Genomic DNA, 23628 nt, shown 5'->3' with positions numbered 1-23628 from the left:
GCAACAGCTTTCACAATTGTCAGTGTGGGGCCAAAACTGAGGAAGAACAGGACACTGGGACAGAACACCAATACTGTGTGTTCAGGGGCTGTGCAGCACTCCATTAAACTTCCACTAAATGTTGGAAAGAGCCCAACATTCATCTGAGGTTAGTACTGTACTCTTAAAAGTCATTTAGGGCAGAGTCCTAGGCTTGGGAACCATGAACTGCTCAATGGGGGACAGAAGCTGAGATGCTCTGAGATCCAGGCCTCAAGAAAATGACCATCAGAAGAAAGGAAATAGAACAGTGCACAATAGGGAAAAAACAAGGGGGAAAATGAAATTACTAAAGATTTCAGGAAGAAGACTCAAAGACCTTAAACATAGATGGATAAATCAACAGAGAAAACATTCACAATAGAAGAAAATGTGGCCTCCATATCTAGTAAATATGTTTAGGCATCTATGAATAAATACGGCAAAACAAAAGAAAATGATCTAATACTTGATGAGGTAGAGGACCCTATCAAATTTGAGGAGAATATGAAACCACAACACAAGTTGCTGAATACTTTAAAAGAGAAATGAGAATTATGAGAGCAAAATGTATGGTCTACACAGCAAAAATAATGGACAGAATAGGAAAATTGGAATCTGCAAATGGTAAAGAAACCAAAGAAAGAACAATGGATTGGTAATGTAAATACACAGAAATTAGGAACAATCCAGAACAAGAGAAACAAACAACCCTCCCCAATATTAAAAGAAAATATACTCACTATGCCAGGAAAACATACCAAGCTTAAGAATAGGATGCATAGACTAAAATCAATGAATTATGGGTCTCCCAGAAGAACACAACAGGGCACTCCCCTCCCCCCAAACCATATGTAAATAAAGGGTGATACCATAAGCAAGTTAGGAGAATATAGAATGGTTTACCTCTCAGACCTATGGATAAGGGAAGAATTTAGAGAGCATTACAAAATATAAAATGGATTGATTGTATGAAATTAGAAAGTTTTTGCACAAAAACAAAACCAATGCAACCAGAATTAAAGGGAAAGCAGAAAAATGGGAATATTTTTTTTACAGCAAGTATCTCTGTTAAAGGCCTAATTTCTCAAATATGTAGAGAACTGAGTCAAATTTATAAGAATACAAGTCATTCCCCAGTTGATAAGTGCTCAAAGGATATGAACAGTCAGTTTTCAGATAAAAAAAATCAAAGCTATCAATAGTCATATGAAAAAATGCTCTAAATCACAATTGATTAGCGAAATACAAATTAAAACAACTCTGAGGTACCACATCACACCTATCAGATTGACTAATATGATAGAAAAGGAAAATGATAAATGTTGGAGAGGATTCCAATCCTTCCTTTGTCTCCCTCTAACATTCCACTATGTTTTGTTTATGACATTTTCCTTAGTTATCTTGCCCTCCCCCTTTGACTTTTTGCTGTCCTTCTCTTGTTTCTGTTCCCTCTTCTTTCCCTGTGAGTTTATTGCATTTCTCTGCCAAAATATTAGTGGGAAAAGGCTACCAATTTTGTTCAAATTAAGAGGAAAGCAGAAAACTGGGAAAAATATTTGTGGGAAAACTGGGACACCAATGCATTGTTGATGAGGTTGTGAACTGATCCAACCATTCTGGAAAGCAATTTAGAACTATGGCCAAAGGTCTATAAAACTGTACATGCCCTTTGATTCAGCAATACCACTACTAGGTCTGTATCCCAAAGATTTTTTTAAAAGGGAAAAGAACCTATTTCTACAAAAATATTTATAGCAGCTCTTCTGTGGTGGCTAAGAATTGAAAATTGAGGGGATGCCCATCAATTGGGGAATGGTTGAACAAGGGACATATGATTGTAATAGAATATTGTTGTGCTCCAAGAAATGACAAGGGTGATTTCAGAAAAACCTGGAAAGACTTACATGAAGTGATACAGAGTGAAGTGAACAGAACCAGGAGAACATTGAACCCAGTAGCAGCAATACTGTACAATGAAGAATTGTGAATAAATTAGCTATTCTCAGAAATACAATGATCCAAGACAATTCCAAGGGGCTCATGATGAAAAATGTTATCCATCTCCAGAGAAAGAACTGAAGGAGTTTGAATACAGACCAAAGCATGATGTCTGTCTGTCTATCTATCTATCTATCTATCTATCTCTTTCTTTGTCTCTTTCTCTCTCTTTTCTTTCTTTCCTTTCTTCTTTCTTTTCTTCCTTCCTTCCTTTCTTTTTTCTTTCTTTTTTTCTCCCTTTCTTTCTTTCTTTCTTCTTTCTTTCTTTCTTTCTTTCTTTCTTTCTTTCTTCTCTCTCTCTCTCCCCTTCCTTCCTTCCTTTCTTATATAAGTTATACATATGCAATTATGTAAGACATTTCCATATTAGTCATTTCATGGAAGAAGTTTTACGTGATTGCTTATGTATAACTTATACCAGATTGCTTACTATTTCAGGGAGGATGGAGGGGATAGAGGGATAGATTTTGGAACTCAAAGCTTAAAACAACCCCAATGAATGTTAAAAATTGTTTTTACATGTAATTGGGGAAAAATAAAATGTTATTTAAAAAAACATACGTAAGGAATAGGTGTGTAACAAGTCCTACATATAGAGATGGGTCTAAATATAATGGTGAAGGATTATTGCTATGTGGCTTGAAGGAAGGCAGAGTAGACATCTCTAGCCTCTTCTCCTCACACCCTTCTTCAAGGAAGACTTATTCCTGTCAGGAGGGGAAGCAGAAGTTGGGACCAGAGGCCACCACTCTCTCCTCCCCAGAGAGGAGCACTGGGCTAGAAGTACATCTGTCTGCTCCCTTAATTGTTTGTCTATGGGGTTCCATCTAACTTTTGATTGCTTTGTCATTTCTGCAAAGAGGGAGAACCCAAGCTCTATATCCAAGGCTTGATCCCTTTTCTACCTCATACCACTTCCACGATAAACACACACAGCGAATAGTAAAGAAGTCCATTTATTCAAATCATAGCAAAACAAATCAGAGAAGGTATGCATAGAAGAATATATACCAGATAATACAAGATTAAGGAGCTTTTCCACTGGGAGTGAGGTAACTCAGCTCAACCAAGAGAGGGGGTCCTGGATATCACCCAAGACTTACTGAAGTCCCCAGAGTAGCAAGCTGGGAATAGGGACATAACAAAGACTACCTGCTCCTCTCATGTCTTTCCAGAGTCTTTTCCTTCAGCAATCTAAAGTTAGGTGGGCCTTTGCCATCTTCTCTCTGGAAGCCAACTTGATGCTATGCTTGAGGGAATCTTGAGACTCTTGCTTGGAGAGTCTGGAAGGGAGGCTCCTGCTTAAGGAGAACTTAAAGGGGGATTGGCTAAGGCTGGAGCTTTCACATCTCTCCAACTCAGCTACACCCTCACATAGGTAAGGGCAATCATCCCTACAAATAAGGACAGAGTCCCATACCAATGGACTTTGGGACTAGGGTTACACATAATATAGTAAATAATAGAACTACTCAAAACTTATGAAAATAGAAAATGAAATACCAATTGAAAGAATTTATAGATTGCCTCTAGGGAAAAAAAAAATCTCTGAAGGCTGTTAACATTAAAAAACAAAAAAAAAACACCCCTGTGATTAAAAACTAAGACAAAAATGGTTAAATTCAATAATTAAATTCAGAAACAAGTTCTGCAAACAATTTTCAGGAGAAAGACCTTTAAATACAAAGTAAAGGAAATTTGGATAATACAAGACCACTCTGTACTTCCCAGAAAACACTGGAAAAAGTGGAATACTGTATTATGAAGAGTATTAGAACTCAAAATGCAGCCCAGGGTGACTGACCCTACAGATCTAAGGTTAACCATAAATGAAAAAAAAAATAGATGTTTAATGATGAAGTATTTGAAGCATTCTTAGAAAGAAAAGCAGGCCTGAAGAGATTATTTTCTTCTTGATCACCACAGACAACAGAAATTCATGAGGGGCTAATGAAGGCTACAGCAAAAGGAAAGCAAGAGCAACAGAATGACAGCAGAAACACCAGTAAGAGACTCTTTCTAAATGTACACAAAGAGACAGTTGAAGGCAGAAGTCAAATGGAAGTAACGATGAAGAGGCAGGTCAGGGATATTATGGATAGAACTTGGAGATAACCTGTTGGCAAGTAAATCAATGTTTTGTGTGTGTGTGTGTGTGTGTGTGTGTGTGTGTGTGAGATGACATTAGATAATATAAAGGAGCATAAGGAGGGATGTGGAGAAGAGGAAGATAGAAGGGAATATGTGATATACATGGGTCAAATTAAGGGCTAGAAATGAGGGCAAGACCCTATGGTCTCATGAGAAGAATTTATAGGGGAAGGGGAGACAAGAGGGGAAAAAGATAGAAAAGTAGGGGGAAAGAGGGATGCCTTATTCTAGTAATAGGATGGATGTGGATGAACATTGATGACTGCTCATATTGGTGAAGAGATATGTTCTGGGAAGGGAAGTAGGGATCTGGTGCTGGATTATGTTCTCCAGAATTTGGTGCTTGAAAGTATCACATCCTACTTATAGATAGGAGGGGTTGGAATTCCTACTGGCTATTGGCACTTGGGAGACTGGGACAGTATAGACCCAGGGAGGAGATTTTGAGACAAACAGAAAAAAGAAGGTAATCAGGGGGAGAGCAGAGATCAAGGGCGGACTGCATCATTAGGGACCTGGTGAAAAGTGGGGTCCTACCAGTGAAGTCCTACCTCACCCTACTGTGGGATCCTACATTTGTCACCTTTGGAAACTGGTATTGTTATGGGAATTAGGCATGAAAGAAAAAAAAATGAATCCTTAGGGCAAGCTCTATAAAGCAGTGGCAGAAACTGGACTGCAGAGAGGAGAGCACAGAATGAATACCTTGAAAGTTTTGATACCACAAGGAATATAGAAAATTGTGAGAGACTAGACAATTATAGGGGTGTAGAACTAGAGTGGCAGAATCTAGAGCAGACAAGAAGAGAAGACAGATAATGAAGAAAGTGAGAAAAACACTCTCTAGAAAGCCACAAAAATGAAATTTTAAAAATGAATTAACAGGACTAGTTGAAGGGAAAAGAGGAGAGGAAGAAAGAATTTGCTTGACTGGGAGAGAAAAAGTGGAGGAGAATAATTAAATACTAGATAAAAGCTGAAAAAAATTAAGCAAAATCCAAAAGGGAAAGGGGTAATTAATGTGAAGGAATCAGGTGTGAGAAAAAGAGTTATTAACAATAGGGCTACCTTAAAAAATAATAAACTGAAGTAATTGAAGGAACATAGTACTGTATTTATAGCAAAAGAAGTGGGAAAGTCATAACTTGAAAAATAAAATACTTTTACAGAAAATCAGAGGAAAATATAAAGATAGCTGTGATAGATGTGATAGATTAAATAATCCAAATGAAAAACGAGTTTATTCTGTTTAGATAACAGAATAAAATCCTAAAATTTATTGTTTAAAAGAAACAGCTAACAAAACAAAGACACAAAATAACTCAGAGAATGGGGGTGGAGTGGGGAATTTTACTAACGTATCTAGTGAATCCAGAAAAGCAAGAATGTTAACCATGCTATATGACAAAGCCAAAAAGAAATCAAAATATAAAAAAGGATAAACAAGGAAACTACATTATCCTGAAGGGGACCATAAAGAATAAACCAATAGAAGTAATAAACTTATATGCCTCAAATTCCTTAGCATCCAGATTCATAAAGGAAACATTTGCCACCTGGCTGTTTTCTTGGCATTCATGATCTCCAGAAATTGATTCTACAAAAGGAAATCAACTGTGAAACTCTCACTCCTTAGATTATCTCTCTCCCTAGATGCAGGACTTCATCATGGTTCAGAGCTGGGTAATCTTTCCCACTTCCTCCCCTCCACACATATTTTTCAACTTCTATGTATTGTCTTTTCCAGTTAAAAGTTCCTTGAGGGCAAGGACTGTCTTTATATACCAAGCACTTGGCACAGTACCAGTAGCACGTAAGTGCCTTAAGCACATTGTAGGTGCGTAATGAATTTCTAGTTACTCTGAAAGGTCTACATGAACTAATGCAGAGTTAAGTAAGCAGAGTTATGAAAACAATATGCATAATTACTATGACAATGTAAATTAGAAAGAATGACCACTGAAAAATCAAAAGTGAATATAACAAAATTATAATGATCAAGCATAGCCTGAATGAAGAAATACAAGATGTCCCCAACCTACCCTTAAAGGAGGTGGGGAATTTACTTGTGTTACATTGCACATGTTTTTGGACTTTTTCAATGTATCAATCAATTGCACTGATTTTTTTTCCTCTAGAAAAATGCTATTTGTTATAAAGGATGGCTCTCTAGGAGGAGAAGAAAAGACACTAAGGATAAAAATAATGATGTAAAAAAAAAGGAAGACATCAACAAAAACTAATTTTTTAAAAAGCTAGAATAAAACCATCCAAAGGCTCTCTGTTATTTTAATATTTCTTTATGATCATTAAAGTTATTAGGATTCTGAGAAGACTTTTGTTTCTTATTCCCACATATTCCCTTTCAAGTGTATAAACACATATACAATTCTGTTTCTCTTGATACTTGCATTTCTGTTTCAAGATGTCTTCTTATCTCTGGCCTTTTCAGCAGTTGTGCTTGGATATTTCTTCCATTAAAAATATTTTTTGGTGTCAGGTAGGTGGTGCAGTGGATAGAGCTCCAGCCTTACAGTTAGGAAGACCTGAATTCAAATCTGGCCTCAGACACTTGATGCTTACTAGCTGTGTGACCCTAGGCAAGTCACTTAACCCCACTGCCTAGCCAAAAAAAAAAAGAAGTTAAAAAGAAGTATATTTTCCTCTCATAGGATTTTATTTTGTTTTGTTAGATAGCTTATTCTTGGTTGTAAACTTTTATTTGTTGCACTACATACTATCAAATTTCAACCTTTCCTTTATAATGAATTTCTATATTTTTGTTAATACTTGTTGTATCTCCTTGGTTCTTGAACTTTTGTTGTTTGTTTTTTGTTTTAGTAGTTTTTTGACATGGAAATGCTGGATTTGGGCTATGACATTCCTTGGTGTTTTCATTCAGAATTTTCTTGCTGGTGGTGACAGATTCTTTTTAGTGTCCATTTTTCCCTCTTGTTTCAAGAGCTCTGGCCAGTTTTCATTTATAAATTCTTAAAATATGGAATCTAGACCTTTTAAAAATCATGGTTTTCAATTAGTCTATTAATTCTTAGATTATTTCTGTTTAACCTGTTTTTTAGGTCAGTTTTTTTTAAATGAATTTTTTTTTTTACAAGATAAAAAGTTAATTAACATCAGCTGATGAGTAGTTGCCAGGTGGCTAGCAACTCCCTAATAATATATTGCTTAAATTTTCTCCTATTTTTAGATTTTTTTTGTTTTGGTAGTTTTTGTTTTATTATTGACTCATTGTTTTCTGTTTGGCTATCTCTAGCTTTCAGGACATTCAATTCTTGAGTTATGTTTTCCATTGCCTGTTCTAAAGTGTTAGTTTTCTTGGACATTCTTTCCATTCTGTATCTCTTGTTTCATTTCTTCAAGGTACTCCTATAGTCTCTGTATTGAGGATTTTTTGTCTTAGAGTTGTTACTTGAACATGTTGTGGGGTTGCTTTCTTCCTAAGGATTTACCTTCCACCCAGGCATCTCTTTGAAGTTTTTCTTGGTTTGCTAATCTTATCTGCCTTAGTATCTAGGTTGGTGGTGGAGAGGAACAGAAGAAAGCTGCGTATGATCCAAGTACTAAAACCAGATGGTATGAGCATGAGCTGCCTGGTTCTGAGTATGGTGGGCCTGACTGGGCTCTCCTTTAAGGGACTCTGAGAATGCTCCAATGCTGGGCTATTTCTGGGAGCTCCCTCTTCTCACAGGTCTCCAGGAACTTCCCCCTACCTTGGAGTCTTCCCTCCTGCTGCCAAAATAGGGTCTTCTCTCATTTTGGTTTCCTACCACTGGTTTCAGGAACTATTCATGCTGCTTCCCACCACTGGTTTCAGGGATTTATTCATGCTAATAGCTTTTCTCCTACAGCTGGGCTGGGGCCATTGGTTGCCTTTAGACCCTTCCTCGAATGTCCCCAAGGCTGTTCTCAGCTGGGTTTGGCCTGTGTTCAGGGTTTAGTCTCTTTTTGGCTCATGCTAGGAGTGTTGGGCTGGACCGTCTTTGCATGCCCGAGGCTGCTCTCTCTCAAGGTCAACTGCTATAGCCAAGGGCATTGAAAAGATTCTGACTGGGCTCAGGATCTGTTTGGCTCAGGCTGGGAGTAGAGGCTGGATTTCCTACTCTCCCCAAAGTCTTTCCCCTTTGCCATTCCACATGTCAAGTGGCAGGAGTGCTGGAGTCCACTCAAAGACCCCAGGGGCTGCCCATGCTCCACCCTCTACCCTGCACTCTCAACCTGAAGCATGTCTATCCCCAGAACTCCGCAGGATCTAGGATTCTTTTATGGATTCCTGGGTTGAATAGGGAAGAATAGTCTATCACTCCTTATGAAGCATTTGTGGGGGATCTAGGATCTTCTGTGTCCTAGCACATCCTAGCATCTTCCCTCAATACTTCAAGAAAAGAGTTCATAAACTAGCCTTTAAACTTAAAAAAAATATCTTCAGGTAGTAGATCTGCCAAAATGTCATGGAAAAATATATGTACACAGCAGATGAAAAGCATTCTCAAAGAGGATGCACCAGCAGGGGACAGGGGTGGTGGTGGTAAGATCAGGAAGGTAGGATTTGAGCCTGGTCTTGAAGGAAGCCAGTGATGCCAGAGGTGAGGAGGGAGAGCAGCCAGGGCATATCAAATGAAAAGGCAGATGCACTGTGGAAGGGACAGTAAGGAAGCCACATATACTGGATGGTAGATTATGTAGAAAAGGGCAGTACTGGGAAGCTATTAACAAGGTAGGTAATAAAAATATTTAGATGTCAAACAGAGGTTTTTGTATTTGATCCTGGAGGTAATAGAGAGCAACTGGAGCATACGTAGGGTTTGAGGGAGATATGTAAGAACTGCACTTTCAGGAAGATCATTTTGGCAGCTGAGTAGAGGATAGATTAGGGTGGGGGAAGAGACATGAAGCAGGTACACCATCAGACTATTGTAGTATTCCAGAAGGGAAGTGGTGAAGTCCTGTGACAGGATGGCAGCTATATCAGAAAGAAGAAGACATATACTAGAGATATTGTGAAGGTAGAAATGATAAGGACCTGGCAACAGATTGGATATGTGGAGGGAACTATCCAAGTTGCAAGCATGGGTAACTGAAGAGATTGTGATGCTTTCAACAGTAATAGAGAAGTTTGGTGGAGGAGAGAATTTTAAGGGAAAGATGAGTTCAATTTGGGATATACTAAACTTAAGATGTCTACCAGCTAGTCTGTTGGAGATGTGCAATAGACAATTGTCATTGATTGCCCTATGCATTCTCTCCCAATGTCCATATATTCTTGTCCATGCTTTACTGCTGTCATATCCACTGCTGCCAGTTGATTGTTTCTTCTAGCTTCTTCTGATGAGTTTCTGTTTCCATGTCTTGGCTTGTTGCAGCTTTTTGAATATCAGTGTACATCATTTTCTTGAGAGTCATAGATATTCTGTTGCTATAAAATATTAAATTTCATTTCTTTGTGAAGATCAAAACTGGACTTGTGTCTCTCTTTTATAAATTCCTTTATTGTCAATCTCTGTGATAATCATATCGATGTCTAGGAAGTCTCTCTCACTCACCTTAGATGAAGCATGTCTTGGGGTCTAAGGCAACTTGATTCTTTAAGACACAACTGAAACAACTCAACAACAACAACAAAATGTGCTGCGTGTGTCTAACTGAAGAGTCAGGTAAGTCAATCAATGGAACAATTAATTATATAATATAAAGAAGCAAATTATCATAGTACATTTTGGTTCAATCATTTTTTCAGTTGTGTCTGACTCTCCATGACTCTATTTGGGGGTTTTCTTGGCAAAGATACTGGAGTGATTTGTCATTTCCATTTCCAGCTTATTTTACAGATGAAGAACCAAGGCAAACAGGGTTAAGTAACTTGTCCAGGGTCACACAGCTAGTATATGTCTGAAGTCAGATTTAAATTCATGAAGATGAGTCTTCCTGATTTCAAGTCCAGTGCTCTATCCATTGCACTACATAGCTGCCCTTTATAGTAGCATAGTATTCAATGACCATAGCTATAGGAAAAAGTACTCATGATAACAAAAGCTACTGGGAAAATTAGAAAACAGTCTGGTAGAAATTAGATTTAGACCTAATTCACACATTATTTCTCAAGATTAGATCCAAATGAATATGTGACCCAAATATAAAATCTCACACCATAAAAAATTAGAGGAGCAAGGAAGAAAATATATTTCTTAATTACGAATAGAGGAAGAATTCGTGAACATAAAGTGGATATATGTGCACACATATATATATATATAATAAAAATTTTTATTTTATGTTTTATGATCAATATATACATATATATGTTCATGATCATACAAGGGACTGTGATACACATGTACATATATATATACTTTTATATGCTCATACATGTATATATACATAAGTGTATATATTTCTATATTCCTTGTAAATATTCACACATATATGAATCATAGAATATAAAATGAAAATTTTTGATTCTATAAAATGGAAAAGTATTTTTTACAACAAAATCAATGCAATTTAAAGTGTAAAGTTAAATGGGAAAAAAAATCTTTGGATCAAGTTTTCATATGAAGGTCTGTTATCAAAAATATGTAAGGAACTAGCTCAAATATATAAAAATTACGCCCAATTCCCCAATAGATCAAAGGATATGAGCAAGCAATCCTCAAAGGAAGAAATCCAAGTGGTGCAGTGGATAAAATGTTGATTGTAGAGTTAAAGAGACTTGAATTAAAATCCAGTGTTAGACACATGTTAGCTATGTGAACCTGAACCTCTGCCTCCGCAGTTTCCCCACTGTAAAAGGGAGATATTAGCACCTACCCTTCTAGGGTTGTTGTAAGGGCTGTTTTTTTTTAATATCTTTTTTTCCCTCCAGTACATATTTGAGTTGGTGTGGAGAGGAGTACATATTTCTTGTAAAGCCTTGCTTTAGAAGCAAGTCTGATCCTGTTGATGGGTTCAATACAGTTCAACAGTATACCTGCTCCTTTACTTGCTTGGAGCAATAAGGAATTTTGTGATCACAAAACAAGCCTTTACAAGTAAAATAGAGTTGGTGGTGTCCATTGCTCATTTCTGCCCTCATTGAAGAATAAAAATAGTGAATGTTTCGTTAAAATGTCTCCTGGGAGATTAAAAATTTGAGAAGCCAAAATGGGCCCTTAGATAAGCAGCCTACGTGTGGGTGAGGAGTGCATCAGTTCCAGTATATCACTGCAATTATCTCCAGTCACGTGGCTGCAGCCTGACAGAACTTGTCATCAACTGCTCATTGACTCCCAATACTCTGCTATATTTTCAAAAGGGAGTGGTAGGGAAGCTGAAATCAGCATTTTTTCATTTTAATTTTCTGTGTTTTCGTAACTCTCATTTAAAATTCATGTTATTCAGTTTTTAATTGTTCTATCTGTACAAAAATGAATACTTAATACAAAATTATTTTCCCTCAGTTTGCCATAATTAAACTTTAAACCAATCTTTTCTATAATTTAACTGGTTCTTTATTGTAGTTTATTTTTTCTATATAGCATAATGTAGCGGAAAGAGCAGTGAGTTTGGAGTCAGAAGACCTGGGTTCACAACTTGTCCTTGCTACCTTGGACAAGACATTTAAGTACTCTTTATTTTCACCTGAAAAGTAAGGAGATTAGATGAAATGACCTCAGGTTCTCTACAAGAACCTATGATCATAGAACTGTAGAGTTTTCTAATGGAAAAGAATCCCCACACATATGCAGCATAACCCATAGGTAAAAATGAATCCCTTGCTAATAATGGACAAGGGGTCTTCCAGCCTCTGCTGGAATAACGTCAATAATGGGAAACCCATCCACTACCTCTTGAAATGAAAAATTCAATAACTTAATAGACAGTTTGACATATAAGATTCAAGGGAAATACAAGGTACACATCGAAGACTAATTATAAGGGACTCAATACTTTTTATATGAGGAAATGTAAAACATATGTTTAAGAGAGGAAGAACTGATATGGAGGAATTAGAGCAAGAGGGCTGGTAAATCTGGAACCCTACTCTTATTGGGAATGGGTTAAACAGGGAACAATACATATATATCTAGAAGGGTAGAAATGTCTTCTAAATTCAGGAAGAAATAAAAGGCTAAGAGGATAGGGAGGGAGGAGAGGATAAAGGATTTTTGGGATTTTTGTGCTTTTTTGTTTTGTTTTTGGCTAGGCAATGGGGTTAAGTGACTTGTCCAAGGTCACACAGCTAGTAAGTGTTACATGTCTGAGTCTGGATTTGAACTCAGGTCCTCCTGAATTCAGGGCTGTCCACTGTGCCACCTAGCTGCCCCCAAGGAGGGTTTTTAGAGGGAGTCCTACTCACTTCAGATCTGGGTTAAAGAGAGAACACTATATACATTTAGAGGGGAATAAAAGTCTTTTAAATGTATAAGGAAATAAGAGGATGAAGGAATAGGATGGGGGGGCATAGAAGGGTGTCTAGATTAATGGGAATGGGATAAAGAGGGAATAACATATATATATTTGGAAAGTCATAAAAGTCTTCTAAATTCAGATAGAAATAAGAGGATAGTCTGGAAGCCAAGATGGCAGAGTGAAAAGGTAGCCGCTCTCACTCTCCCCTATCAACCTCTGAAAACCCAGAAAATATTACCCCAGGAAAAAACCCTGGAACACCTGAACTAGAAGAAAGAGAGGGAGCAGCAGTGCAGCAGCCCAGCAAACGGGTCCCAGTGCCTCAGCAAAAATAAGGGAGGCAGAACTTCAAGGGCCCCAGGCGGGTAAGTACCCAGCGGCATTCATCAGAAAGGAGGTGAAGAAAACAACCTAAAGGCTTCCTAAAGCCCTGGCCTTGCTGTTCCACCCAACACCAGGTGAGCTGTGGAGCCCTGCAGCCTCCAATTGTGAAGAAATCCTGAAGCCCAGGTGGTAGAACAGTCCAACATCAACACCTGGACCTCTGAGTGCCTCAGTAAGGGCGGGGGAAATGGTGGAAACTAACTCAGAAAATCAACAGGTGCCTCGACACTCTACCACAAAGGAATCTCTCAGTGCATTAGCAGAAAGAGGGAGACAACACTGCAGGGGCCCCAGGCAGATAAACACCCTGCAGCACCCATCTAAAAGGAGTTGAAGAAAGCTAAAGGAAAGGAAAAGCAGGCAACCTAGAATTGCCTGAAAGTTCCAGCCTTGCTGATTCCAGCCCAACACAAGGTAAGCTGCCAGAAACCTACAGCCTCCAATTGCCACATAAGAGGCCCCAGCACACAAAGCCAGTGACCAAGACCTAGACTCCCAACACAAGAAGCTTGTGTCAGTGCCCTCTGATCCCCAGCAGGAGAACTCAATCTCTTTAAAGGCCAGGGAATAAAGAAACACCATGAGTAAAAAGAAACATACCATAGATTCATATTATGAGAAGAGTGAAGATCAAGACAGAAATTCTGAAGAGGACAACATTGTCAACAAACCCACATCTGCAACAACAAAAGGGAATATGAACTGGTCTGAAGCCCAAAAAGCCTTCTTAGAAGAGCTCAAGAAGGATTTTAATAGTCAAATGAGAGAGGTAGAAGAGTCCTTCAAAAATACAATTGGCCAATTGGAAAAAAAATGCATTGAAGAAAACAAGTCCCTAAAAAACACAATTGGCCAATTGAAGAAGGAAGTACAAAAACTAACAGAAAAAAAAATCTGTTAAAAACTAGAATCAGACAAATGGAAACTAATGTCTCTGTGAGACAGCAAGAATCAGTCAAACAGAAACAAAAAAATGAAAAAATAGATGAAAATAAAATACCTCATCAGTAAAACAACCGACCTGGAAAATCGATTCAGGAGAGACAATTTAAAAATTATTGGACTACCTGAAAATCATGATGAAAAAAAGAGCCTGGACAGTATCTTTCAGGAAATCATAAAGGAAAACTGCCCAGAAGTCCTAGAACCAGAAGGGAAAATAACCATAGAAAGAATCCACGATCACCACCTCAAAGAGATCCCAAACTGACAACGCCAAGGAATATAATAGCAAAATTCCAAAATTACCAGATGAAAGAGAAGATGCTGCAAGCAGCCAGAAAGAAACAATTTAAATATCATGGAACCACAGTCAGGATTACACAGGACCTTGCAGCTTCTACATTAAAAGACCGCAGGGCATGGAACATGATATTCCATAAGGCAAAGGAGCTTGGAATGCAGCCAAGGATCAATTACCCAGCAAAAATGAGCATCATTTTTCAAGGGAGGATGGATATTCAACGAAATAGGAGACTTCCAAACTTTCCTGAAAAAAGACCAGAGCTCAACAAAAAATTTGATCTTCAAGTACAGGACTCAAGAAGGACTTAAAAAGGTAAATGGGACAGAAAGATACAATATGTTGTTAATGGGGGGGTGTTTAAACCCCTACAAGGGAATATGAGACTTGCAACCCTTGAGAACTGTATTGTTATTACACCTTGTTAAAGGAGTATACATAAAGAGGGTGGATATTAGTTGACTTTGATGTAATGATAAAAAAAATCTAATCAAGTGGGTTAAATGGATCCAAATAAGTGGATCAATCTGATCTTAGAAAATGTACTGAGAAAGGAGGAGGCAGACAAGGGTAAATTACATTACAGGAAAAGACACAAAATCCTATTACAGCAGAAAGAAGGGAGGGGGGAGCATTGTTTGAACCTTACTCTCATCAGATTTGGCTCAAGAAGGGCATAATAATCAGTTAGGTATAGAAATCTAACTTGCCCTATAGGCAGTAGGAGGGAAAAGGGGAAAGAAAAGGGAGGGAAGAGAGAAGTAAGAGTAAAGGGGAAGAAAAGGGAAAGGGATAATAAAAGGGGGAGGGACTGAAGGAGGGGTGGTCAAAAGCAAAACACTAGTGAAGGGGGAAAGGAAAAAGGAGAAAGAAAAGCATAAATGGGGGAAAAGGATGGAGAAAAAGACACAGATAGTAATCATAACTGTGAATGTGAATGGGATGAACTCTCCCATAAAACGAAAGAAAGGATTGCAGAATGGATTAAAAACCATAATCCTACAATATGTTGTTTACAGGAAACACATTTGAAAAAGAGTGACACATACAGGGTAAAGGTAAAAGGCTGGAGCAGAATATATTATGCTTCAGCTGAAGTAAAAAAATCAGGGGTAGCAATCCTGATCTCAGACAAAGCAAAAGCAAAAATAGATCTAATCAAAAGAGATAAGGAAGGAAACTAAATCCTGCTAAAAGGCACCATAGACAATGAAGTAATATCATTACTAAACATATATGCACCAAATGGTATAGCATCCAAATTCTTACAGGAGAAGTTCAGGGAGTTACAGGAAGAAATAGACAGCAAAACTATACTAGTGGGGACCTGAACCCCCCTCTCTGCACTAGATAAGTCTAACCACAAAATAAACAAGAAAGAAGTTAAGGAGGTGAATAGAACATTAGAAAAGTTAGGTATGATAGACCTCTGGAGAAAACTGAATGGGGATAGAAAGGAATATACTTTTTTCTCAGTACATGGCACATACACAAAAATTGACCATGTACTAGGGCATAAAAACCTCACAATCCAATGCAGAAAGGCAGAAATATTAAATGCATCCTTTTCAGATCATGATGCAATAAAAATTATATGTAATAAAGGGCCATGGAAAGATAGACTAAAAAATAATTGGAAACTAAATAATCTAATGCTAAAAAATGATTGGGTCAAACAACAAATCATAGAAACAATCAATAATTTCATTCAAGAGAATGACAATAATGAGACAACATACCAAAACTATGGGATGCAGAAAAGCAGTTCTTAGGGGAAGTTTTATATCTCTAAATGCTTACATAAATAAAATAGAAAAAGAGGAGATTAATGAATTGGGCATACAACTAAAAAAACTAGAAAAAGAACAATTAAAAATCCTCAACTAAACACAAATTAGAAATATTGAAAACCAAAGGAAAAATTAATAAAATTGAAATTAAGAAAACTATTGAACTAATAAATAAAACTAAGAGCTGGTTTTATGAAAAAACCAATAAAATAGATAAACCTTTGGTTAATTTAATTAAAAAAAAGAAAGAAGAAAACCAAATTACTAGTATCAAGAATGAAAAGGGTGAAGCTACCACCAAGGAAGAGGAAATTAAAACAATAATTAGGAATTATTTTGCCCAACTATATGCCAACAAATTTGACAATCTTAGTGAAATGGATACATATTTACAAAAATATAAATTGCCCAGATTAACCGAAGAGGAAGTAAAATACTTAAATAACCCCATCTCAGAAAAAGAAATTGAACAAGCCATTGATGAACTCCCTAGGAAAAAATCTCCAGGGCCAGATGGATTTACATGTGAATTCTATCAAACATTTAAAGAACAATTAATTCCAATACTATATAGACTATTTGGGAAAATAGGTGAAGAAGGAGTCTTACCAAATTCTTTTTATGATACAAATATGGTGTTGATACCTAAACCAGGAAGAGTCAAAATAGAGAAAGAAAATTATAGACCAATTTCTCTAATGAATATAGATGCAAAAATTTTAAACAAATACTAGCAAATAGATTGCAGCAACTTATCACAAGAATAATACACTATGACCACATAGGATTTGTATCAGGAATGCAGGGTTGGTTCAATATTAGGAAAATTATCAGCATCATTGAGCATATCAACAACAAAACCAACAGAAACCACATGATCATCTCAATAGATGCAAAAAGCTTTTGATAAAATACAACACCATTCCTATTAAAAACACTAGAAAGCATAGGTATAAATGGAGTCTTCCTTAAAATAATAAATAGCATATATCTAAAACCTTCAGCAAGCATTATATGTAATGGGGACAGGCTAGAAGCATTTCCAATAAGATCGGGGGTGAAACAAGGATGTCCATTATCACCACTGTTATTCAATATTGTACTGGAAACCTTAGCTTTAGCAATAAGAGAAGAAAAAGAAATTGAAGGCATTAGAATAGGCAAAGAAGAACAAAGCTATCACTCTTTGCAGATGACATGATGATATACTTAGAGAATCCTAGAGAATCAAGTAAAAAACTACTTGAAATAATAAACAACTTTAGCAAAGTTGCAGGCTATAAAATAAACCCACATAAATCATCAGCATTTCTATATATTACCAACAAAGCCCAACAGCAAGAGATAGAAAGAGAAATCCCATTTAAACTTACTGTAGACATTATAAAATATTTAGGAGTCTACTTCCCGAAACAAACCCAGGAACTCTATGAACACAATTACAAAACACTTTTTACACAAATAAAATCAGATCTAAATAATTGGAAAAACATCAGTTGCTCATATAATATAATAAAAATGACAATCCTACCTAAGCTAATTTACTTATTCAGTGCCATACCAATCAAACTACCAAAAAATTATTTTTATAGAGTTAGAAAAAATAATAACAAGATTCATTTGGAAAAACAAAAGGTCCAGAATATCAAAGGAACTAATGAAAAGAAACGCGGGGGAAGGTGGCCTACCAATTCCAGATCTTAAATTGTATAAAGCAGCAATCATCAAAACTGCTTGGTACTGGCTAAGAAATAGAGTGGTGGATCAGTGGAATAGGTTAAATATGCAAGACACAGTAGTCAATGACTATAGTAATCTATTATTTGATAAACCCAAAGACCCCAGCTTCTGGGATAAGAACCCACTCTTTGAAAAAAACTGCTGGGAAAACTGGAAAAGAGTATGGCAGAAACTAGGCATAGACCCAAATCTCACACCATATACCAAAATAAAGTCAAAATGGGTTCATGACTTAGATATAAAGGCTGATACCATAAGTAAACTGGGAGAACAAGGAATAGTTTACCTGTCAGATTTATGGAGAACAGAAGAATTCATGACCAAACAGGAGATAGAGAATATTATGAAAAGCAAAATTTTGCACAAACAAAGCCAATGCCACTAAGATTAGAAGGAAGGTAGAAAATTAGGAAAGAATTTTTACAACCAGTCTCTCTGATAAAGGCCTCATTTCTAAAATATATAGAGAATTAAGACAAATTTATAAGAACACAAGCCATTCCCCAATTGATAAATGGTCAAAGGATATGAACAGACAATTCTCAGATGAAGAAATTAAAGCCATCTATAGTCATATGAAAAAATGCTCTAAATCCTTATTGGTTAGAGAAATGCAAATCAAAACAACTCTGAGGTACCACATCACACCTTTCAGATTGGCCAACATGACAAAACAGGAAAATGATAAATGTTGGAGAAGATGTGGGAAAATTGGAACGCTAAAACATTGTTGGTGGAGTTGTGAAATGATCCAACCATTTTGGAGAACAATTTGGAACTATGCCCAAAGGGCTACAAAAATGTGCATACCCTTTGATCCAGCAATAGCACTTCTAGGGCTATATCCCAAAGAGATCAAACAAATGGGAAAAGGACCCACATGTACAAAAATATTCATAGCAGCTCTTTTTGTGGTGGCAAAGAATTGGAAATTGAGAGGATGCCCATCAATTGGGGAATGGCTGAGCAAGTTGTGGTATATGAATGTAATGGAATACTATTGTGCTATAAGAAATGATGAACAGGCTGACTTCAGAAAAACCTGGAAAGACTTGTATGGACTGATGCTGAGTGAAGTGAGCAGAACCAAGAGGACTTTGTACACAATAACAGCCATGTTATGCGATGACTAATATTGTTAAACTGAACCCTTCTCAGCATTACGAGGATCTAAGAGGCCTCGGGATGGAAAATGCTGTCCACATCCAAAGAAAGAACTATGGAAGTAGAATCACTATCACTTATTTTTACCTTCTGTTCAGTTTTGTTTCTTCTTTCTGATGGTTCCTCCTATTGGTTTTAATTTTTACTTACAACTTCACTAATGTGAAAATATGTTTAATAGGAATGTAAATGTAAAGCCTATATTAGATTGTGTGCTGCCTTGGGGAGGGTGGGGGGAGAAAGGGGGAGAAAAATTTTCAACTCAAAAGCACATGGAAGTGATTGTTGATAAATCAATAAATTAATAAAATTGGGGAAAAAAGAAATAAGAGGATAAAGGGAAAGGGTAGGGGGAGAGGATCAGAGGGATCTTTGTAGAGGGGGTAGGTTAAGTAATAGGAGGGCAAGGTAGTGGGTAGAAGTAAAGTAGAGAAGTCAGGAGGGATAGTGAATAAGAGATACACACAAACATAAAATAAAGATCAGGAGTAGAATTTATTGAGGAAAAAAACCAGAGGTAGTAATCATGATCTCAGACAAAATTAAAGCTAAAAGAGATTTAATCAAAGGAGAAAAATAGGGAAACAACACTATATGTCAGCCATATTAGTCAATATTGTTTTAGACTATTCAAAATAACTAGACAGCATAAGGTTGGAATATTGCTGTGGTGTAGGCAATGATGAGTTGGTGGACTTAGAAAAATATGGAACGACTTGGACATATGAAGAAAGATGTTATCCACCCTCAAAAAACAGAGGACGAGCAAGTATAGTACAATCTTACATACATGCAGATGAATGTGAATGTCTATATATGAGTATGATTATAGGTATCTAAGTATATGTATGTGTATGTATGGATATGTATATGTATGTATACATATGTTTGTGTGTATATGTGTATATATATGCACTTAGTTATAGCCTTCGGGGGAGGTGAAATAAAGGACAAAGTAAAAAGTGCACAGCAGAGAACAAAAGAAAACTCACATGGAAGCAAAGAAAAGACGGATAGCTCCATACACAATGTTTAGTATTTATTATATAGGCTTTCTTGAAATGGAAATTTATTGCTATATATTTTGAATCCTCTCTTATGGTCTACTGTGCACATGGCAATGTTTTTTTTTTCTTTTCTTATTTTGTACTTAAGTTTTAGCATTTAAGTTTATAATATAATTCTTTTTCTTTTCTTATTGTTTATTTGTTTAAAATTAATTAAGAAAAGAAAGGTTAAATAGTAACTAACCTTTATTCAGCCAAAAATATCACTGTTCTAGCAAAATATGATAAAATATAAACTTCAGTAGTTTTGTAAAACATGTCACACTAATTATCCAAATTCTTCAAATTATATTGCCTAGAACTAGTGCTTCACATATAGACAGTACTCAGTAAATATTTGTTGAATGAAGGGATGATTAGTGAATGACTCAGCCATTCTTAAATCCTGGATGATATTTGTCAGTCCTTATGTCAAGTTCAAAATTTATATTAACTGTGTGTTATCGTCCATCAGGGACTTTGAACCTTTATTGTATCCCACTAGTCTTCACTTATCTGAACATAATGTCCATAGGAAGTGAATTTGCTGGCATTAAAAATATGTGCATTTATATATAAAGTAATTTAAAGTGCCTGTTCCCATACATATAATGGCACTCTATCTACGTCTAGAAGAAGAAAGAGGAGGAAAGAGGAAAATGAGGACAAATAGGAGGAAAGGAAGGAGAAAGATGAGAAGGATGAGGTATAGGATGAGGAGGAAGACAAGGAGGAGGTCTTGGAGGAGGAAAAGAAAAAAAGGGGGATGGGAGGAGAGGAGAGAAGAAAGAGAAGATAAGAGGAAAAGAGATGAGAGGAGATGAAGAGATGAGAAGATAAGAGAAGGGAGGGTTGCATAAGGAAAAAGTTATTACCACCATAAGCATTATGGAATTATGCTGTTCTGTTGCTTTGTAGTTTTAGAACCTATACTTGCGCTGATATCTCCAGTTTTGGAGTTATCCCATGGATGACCCAAGCAGGCTCGTGCATGGGACATTTGTCTCCTTTCTACTCAGTTCATTAATGCCCAATTTCAATTCTCCATCAATACTCACCTGGACTATTGCAAGAGTACTAATTGGTCTCCTTGACTCCACGTACTTTTCAAATGCATCCTTCACACAGAAACCAAAGTGATTTTCCTAAAGAATAATTCTGACTATGGCATTCTGACTACAGCAACTTCCTATTGACTGCAGGATAAAATGTTATTTCTGTTTTTGTGTTATAATGCACACAATAATTAGTATAGTAGTTCATGTTTATCTAGTTTTGAAGTTCTCTGCTGAGGCATTTACCCTTCCCTAACCTAATGAGGAATACAGAAGTCATCTCAGAAACAGAGGAGAAGGAGATTGAGAACAAGCAGGAACAAACAGCACACCCAAAAATGTAGCAGGGAGCAGAGCCTGGTCCTGACCAATTCAGGAACTAAAGCTGGAGAAATAAGTTAGCCCAAGAAAACCAACCACTATAAATATGTATTAGCAGTCCAAAACTACACAAAACTCTAGCCTAGAAGAAGAGAGAGTACCACCATAATAACTAAAATTAGAGACTCAAGAGAAAAATGTATTTTCCACAAGGACTATATTAATACTTAGAAGAAATTAAACAAATATATATATACATATATATATATAAATAATATAATATATATATATAATATATATGTAAAATTAAATAAAAGCTCTGAAGGATAGAATTCAGAGAGATAGCTTCTAACAGAAAGTTGTAACTTTGGCCAAGTGGTAGAATCCTTGAAAATTAAAATAGACCAAACAGAAATCAGTGACTTCATAAAATAGCAATACGTATTAGAACAAAATCAAAAGGTTGAAAGAATAAAGGAAAATGTCAGGCCTCTAACATCAAAATTTCCTGACCTGGGACAGAGGTAAAAAAAGAAGTTTAAAATCATTGGCCTCCCTGAAAAACATGACTTAAAAAAAGCCTGGACATGATATTTCAAAAAATAATAAATTAAAATGATCCAGGTCTATTAGAACTAAAGGAAAAGGTGGAAATCGAAAGAATCCAGTGATATTGAAAAGAAAATGGAAAAAAAAATCCCAGAAAAGTCATAACCAAATTCCAGGGCTTTTGACTCAAAGAAAAGAGCATCCAGAGAAAGATAGAGAAGAGGAGAAGAGGGCCAGTTCAAATATCAAAAGTCACAGGACATGGAAGAAAGATCTTGGAATACAATATTACAAAAGGCAAAAGATAAGGGCTTAAAACAACAACTTACTCCAAAAAGCTGAGTGTATTCTTATAGGGGTAAAAATTGACCTTTAATGGAAAGGAGGACTTTCAAGAATTTCTGAAGAAAAGACTAGCACTAAGTAGGAACTATAAAATATAAACACTTCAGTCAAAAGATATCTATAAAGGCAAAGCTTTCTGACCAATACAAACATTTTAATAAGGTGAGGAGAAACAAGTGTCCCTTCAGAACCTTAATATCTTCAAAGAGTATTCAAGGAATGGAATAAAAACAAACAAAAACCCAGAGGACCTAGAAGGTGGATTGGTTCTGTTCTATGTATGTTAAGAGGTGAAGGAGAAGGGAAGGTAAAAGGACTTATACTAGTGTAGAAAAGAGGCAGAAGAGTGTGAATCTTGCCAATTCTCATAATTGGCGTGTGTGAGTAGAATATATAAACATGAAGGAAGGGGTGGGGAAAGGAGGCATCAGATGATTGTCACTCTTATCTGAGTGATAAAGAGTTGAACACACACAGTTTGATATAGAAATCAAGCTCAAAAGGAAAAAAAAAGCAGAAGTAGGATGTAAAGTTTGAAAGAAGGATAATAAAGGGAAAGGAATAGTCAAAAGCTGCAAGTAATACACATTCCTGATTCTGATCCAAAGAGGGGCATGGAAATTAAAGGAGATAAAAAAAGAAAAGCCATGAATTAGAGTCTAAGGGAGTGCCTATTAAATATCAGTGGATAAACAAGTTTAATCAATGAATGTAATGAAATATTATTATGTAGTAAGAAGTGATGAAATTTAAGAAAATCCTGGGATGTATAAACTGATGCAGAATGTGAGCAGAAACAGAACAATTTATACAAGGAGAACATTATGAAAAAAAGCAACTATATCTCCACAGGTCCTACAATGTTACTTGTCTCCTGACAAAGAAGTATTGAATTCAAGATGCAGAAAGAGACTTATGTTTTTGGATATGACCACTATGTGTTTGTTTGACTGACTATGATTATTGTTAAAAAGTTTTTTCTTTCTCTCAGTTTTTAATAGGGGGAGAGAGCTGGTTAGGAGAGGAAACATTAGCAGTAGTGGTGACAAAAAAAAAAAGAAAGTCATTGAAACGTTTTTAAAATGGCATTGAAGGAATGGAAGGAAGATCAGAAGGAAGCACAAAAAGAGCAATTTTGAAAATAACATTTAGAATTATTATGTACTTTTAAAAAGTTATATTTTATTTTCCCCCAATTACATATAAAAACAATTTAAAACATTTTTAAAAGTTTTAAGTTCCAAATTCTATTCTTCCCTTCTTCCTTTCCCCCTTCCCTGACTAGGGAAGCAATCTGATATAGGTTATACCTGTGCAATCATGTAAAACATTTCCATATTGATCATTTTGTGCAAGACAACTCAAGCAAAAGAAAGAAAAAAAGGAAGGAAGGAAGAAAGAGAAAAATAGGATGC

The sequence above is a fragment of the Phascolarctos cinereus genome, unplaced genomic scaffold (assembly GCF_003287225.1).
Source record: "Phascolarctos cinereus isolate Bilbo 61053 unplaced genomic scaffold, phaCin_HiC Scaffold_726;HRSCAF=1367, whole genome shotgun sequence".
NCBI classification, from domain to species: Eukaryota; Metazoa; Chordata; class Mammalia; order Diprotodontia; family Phascolarctidae; genus Phascolarctos; species Phascolarctos cinereus.
This window is presented reverse-complemented; position numbering follows the sequence as displayed.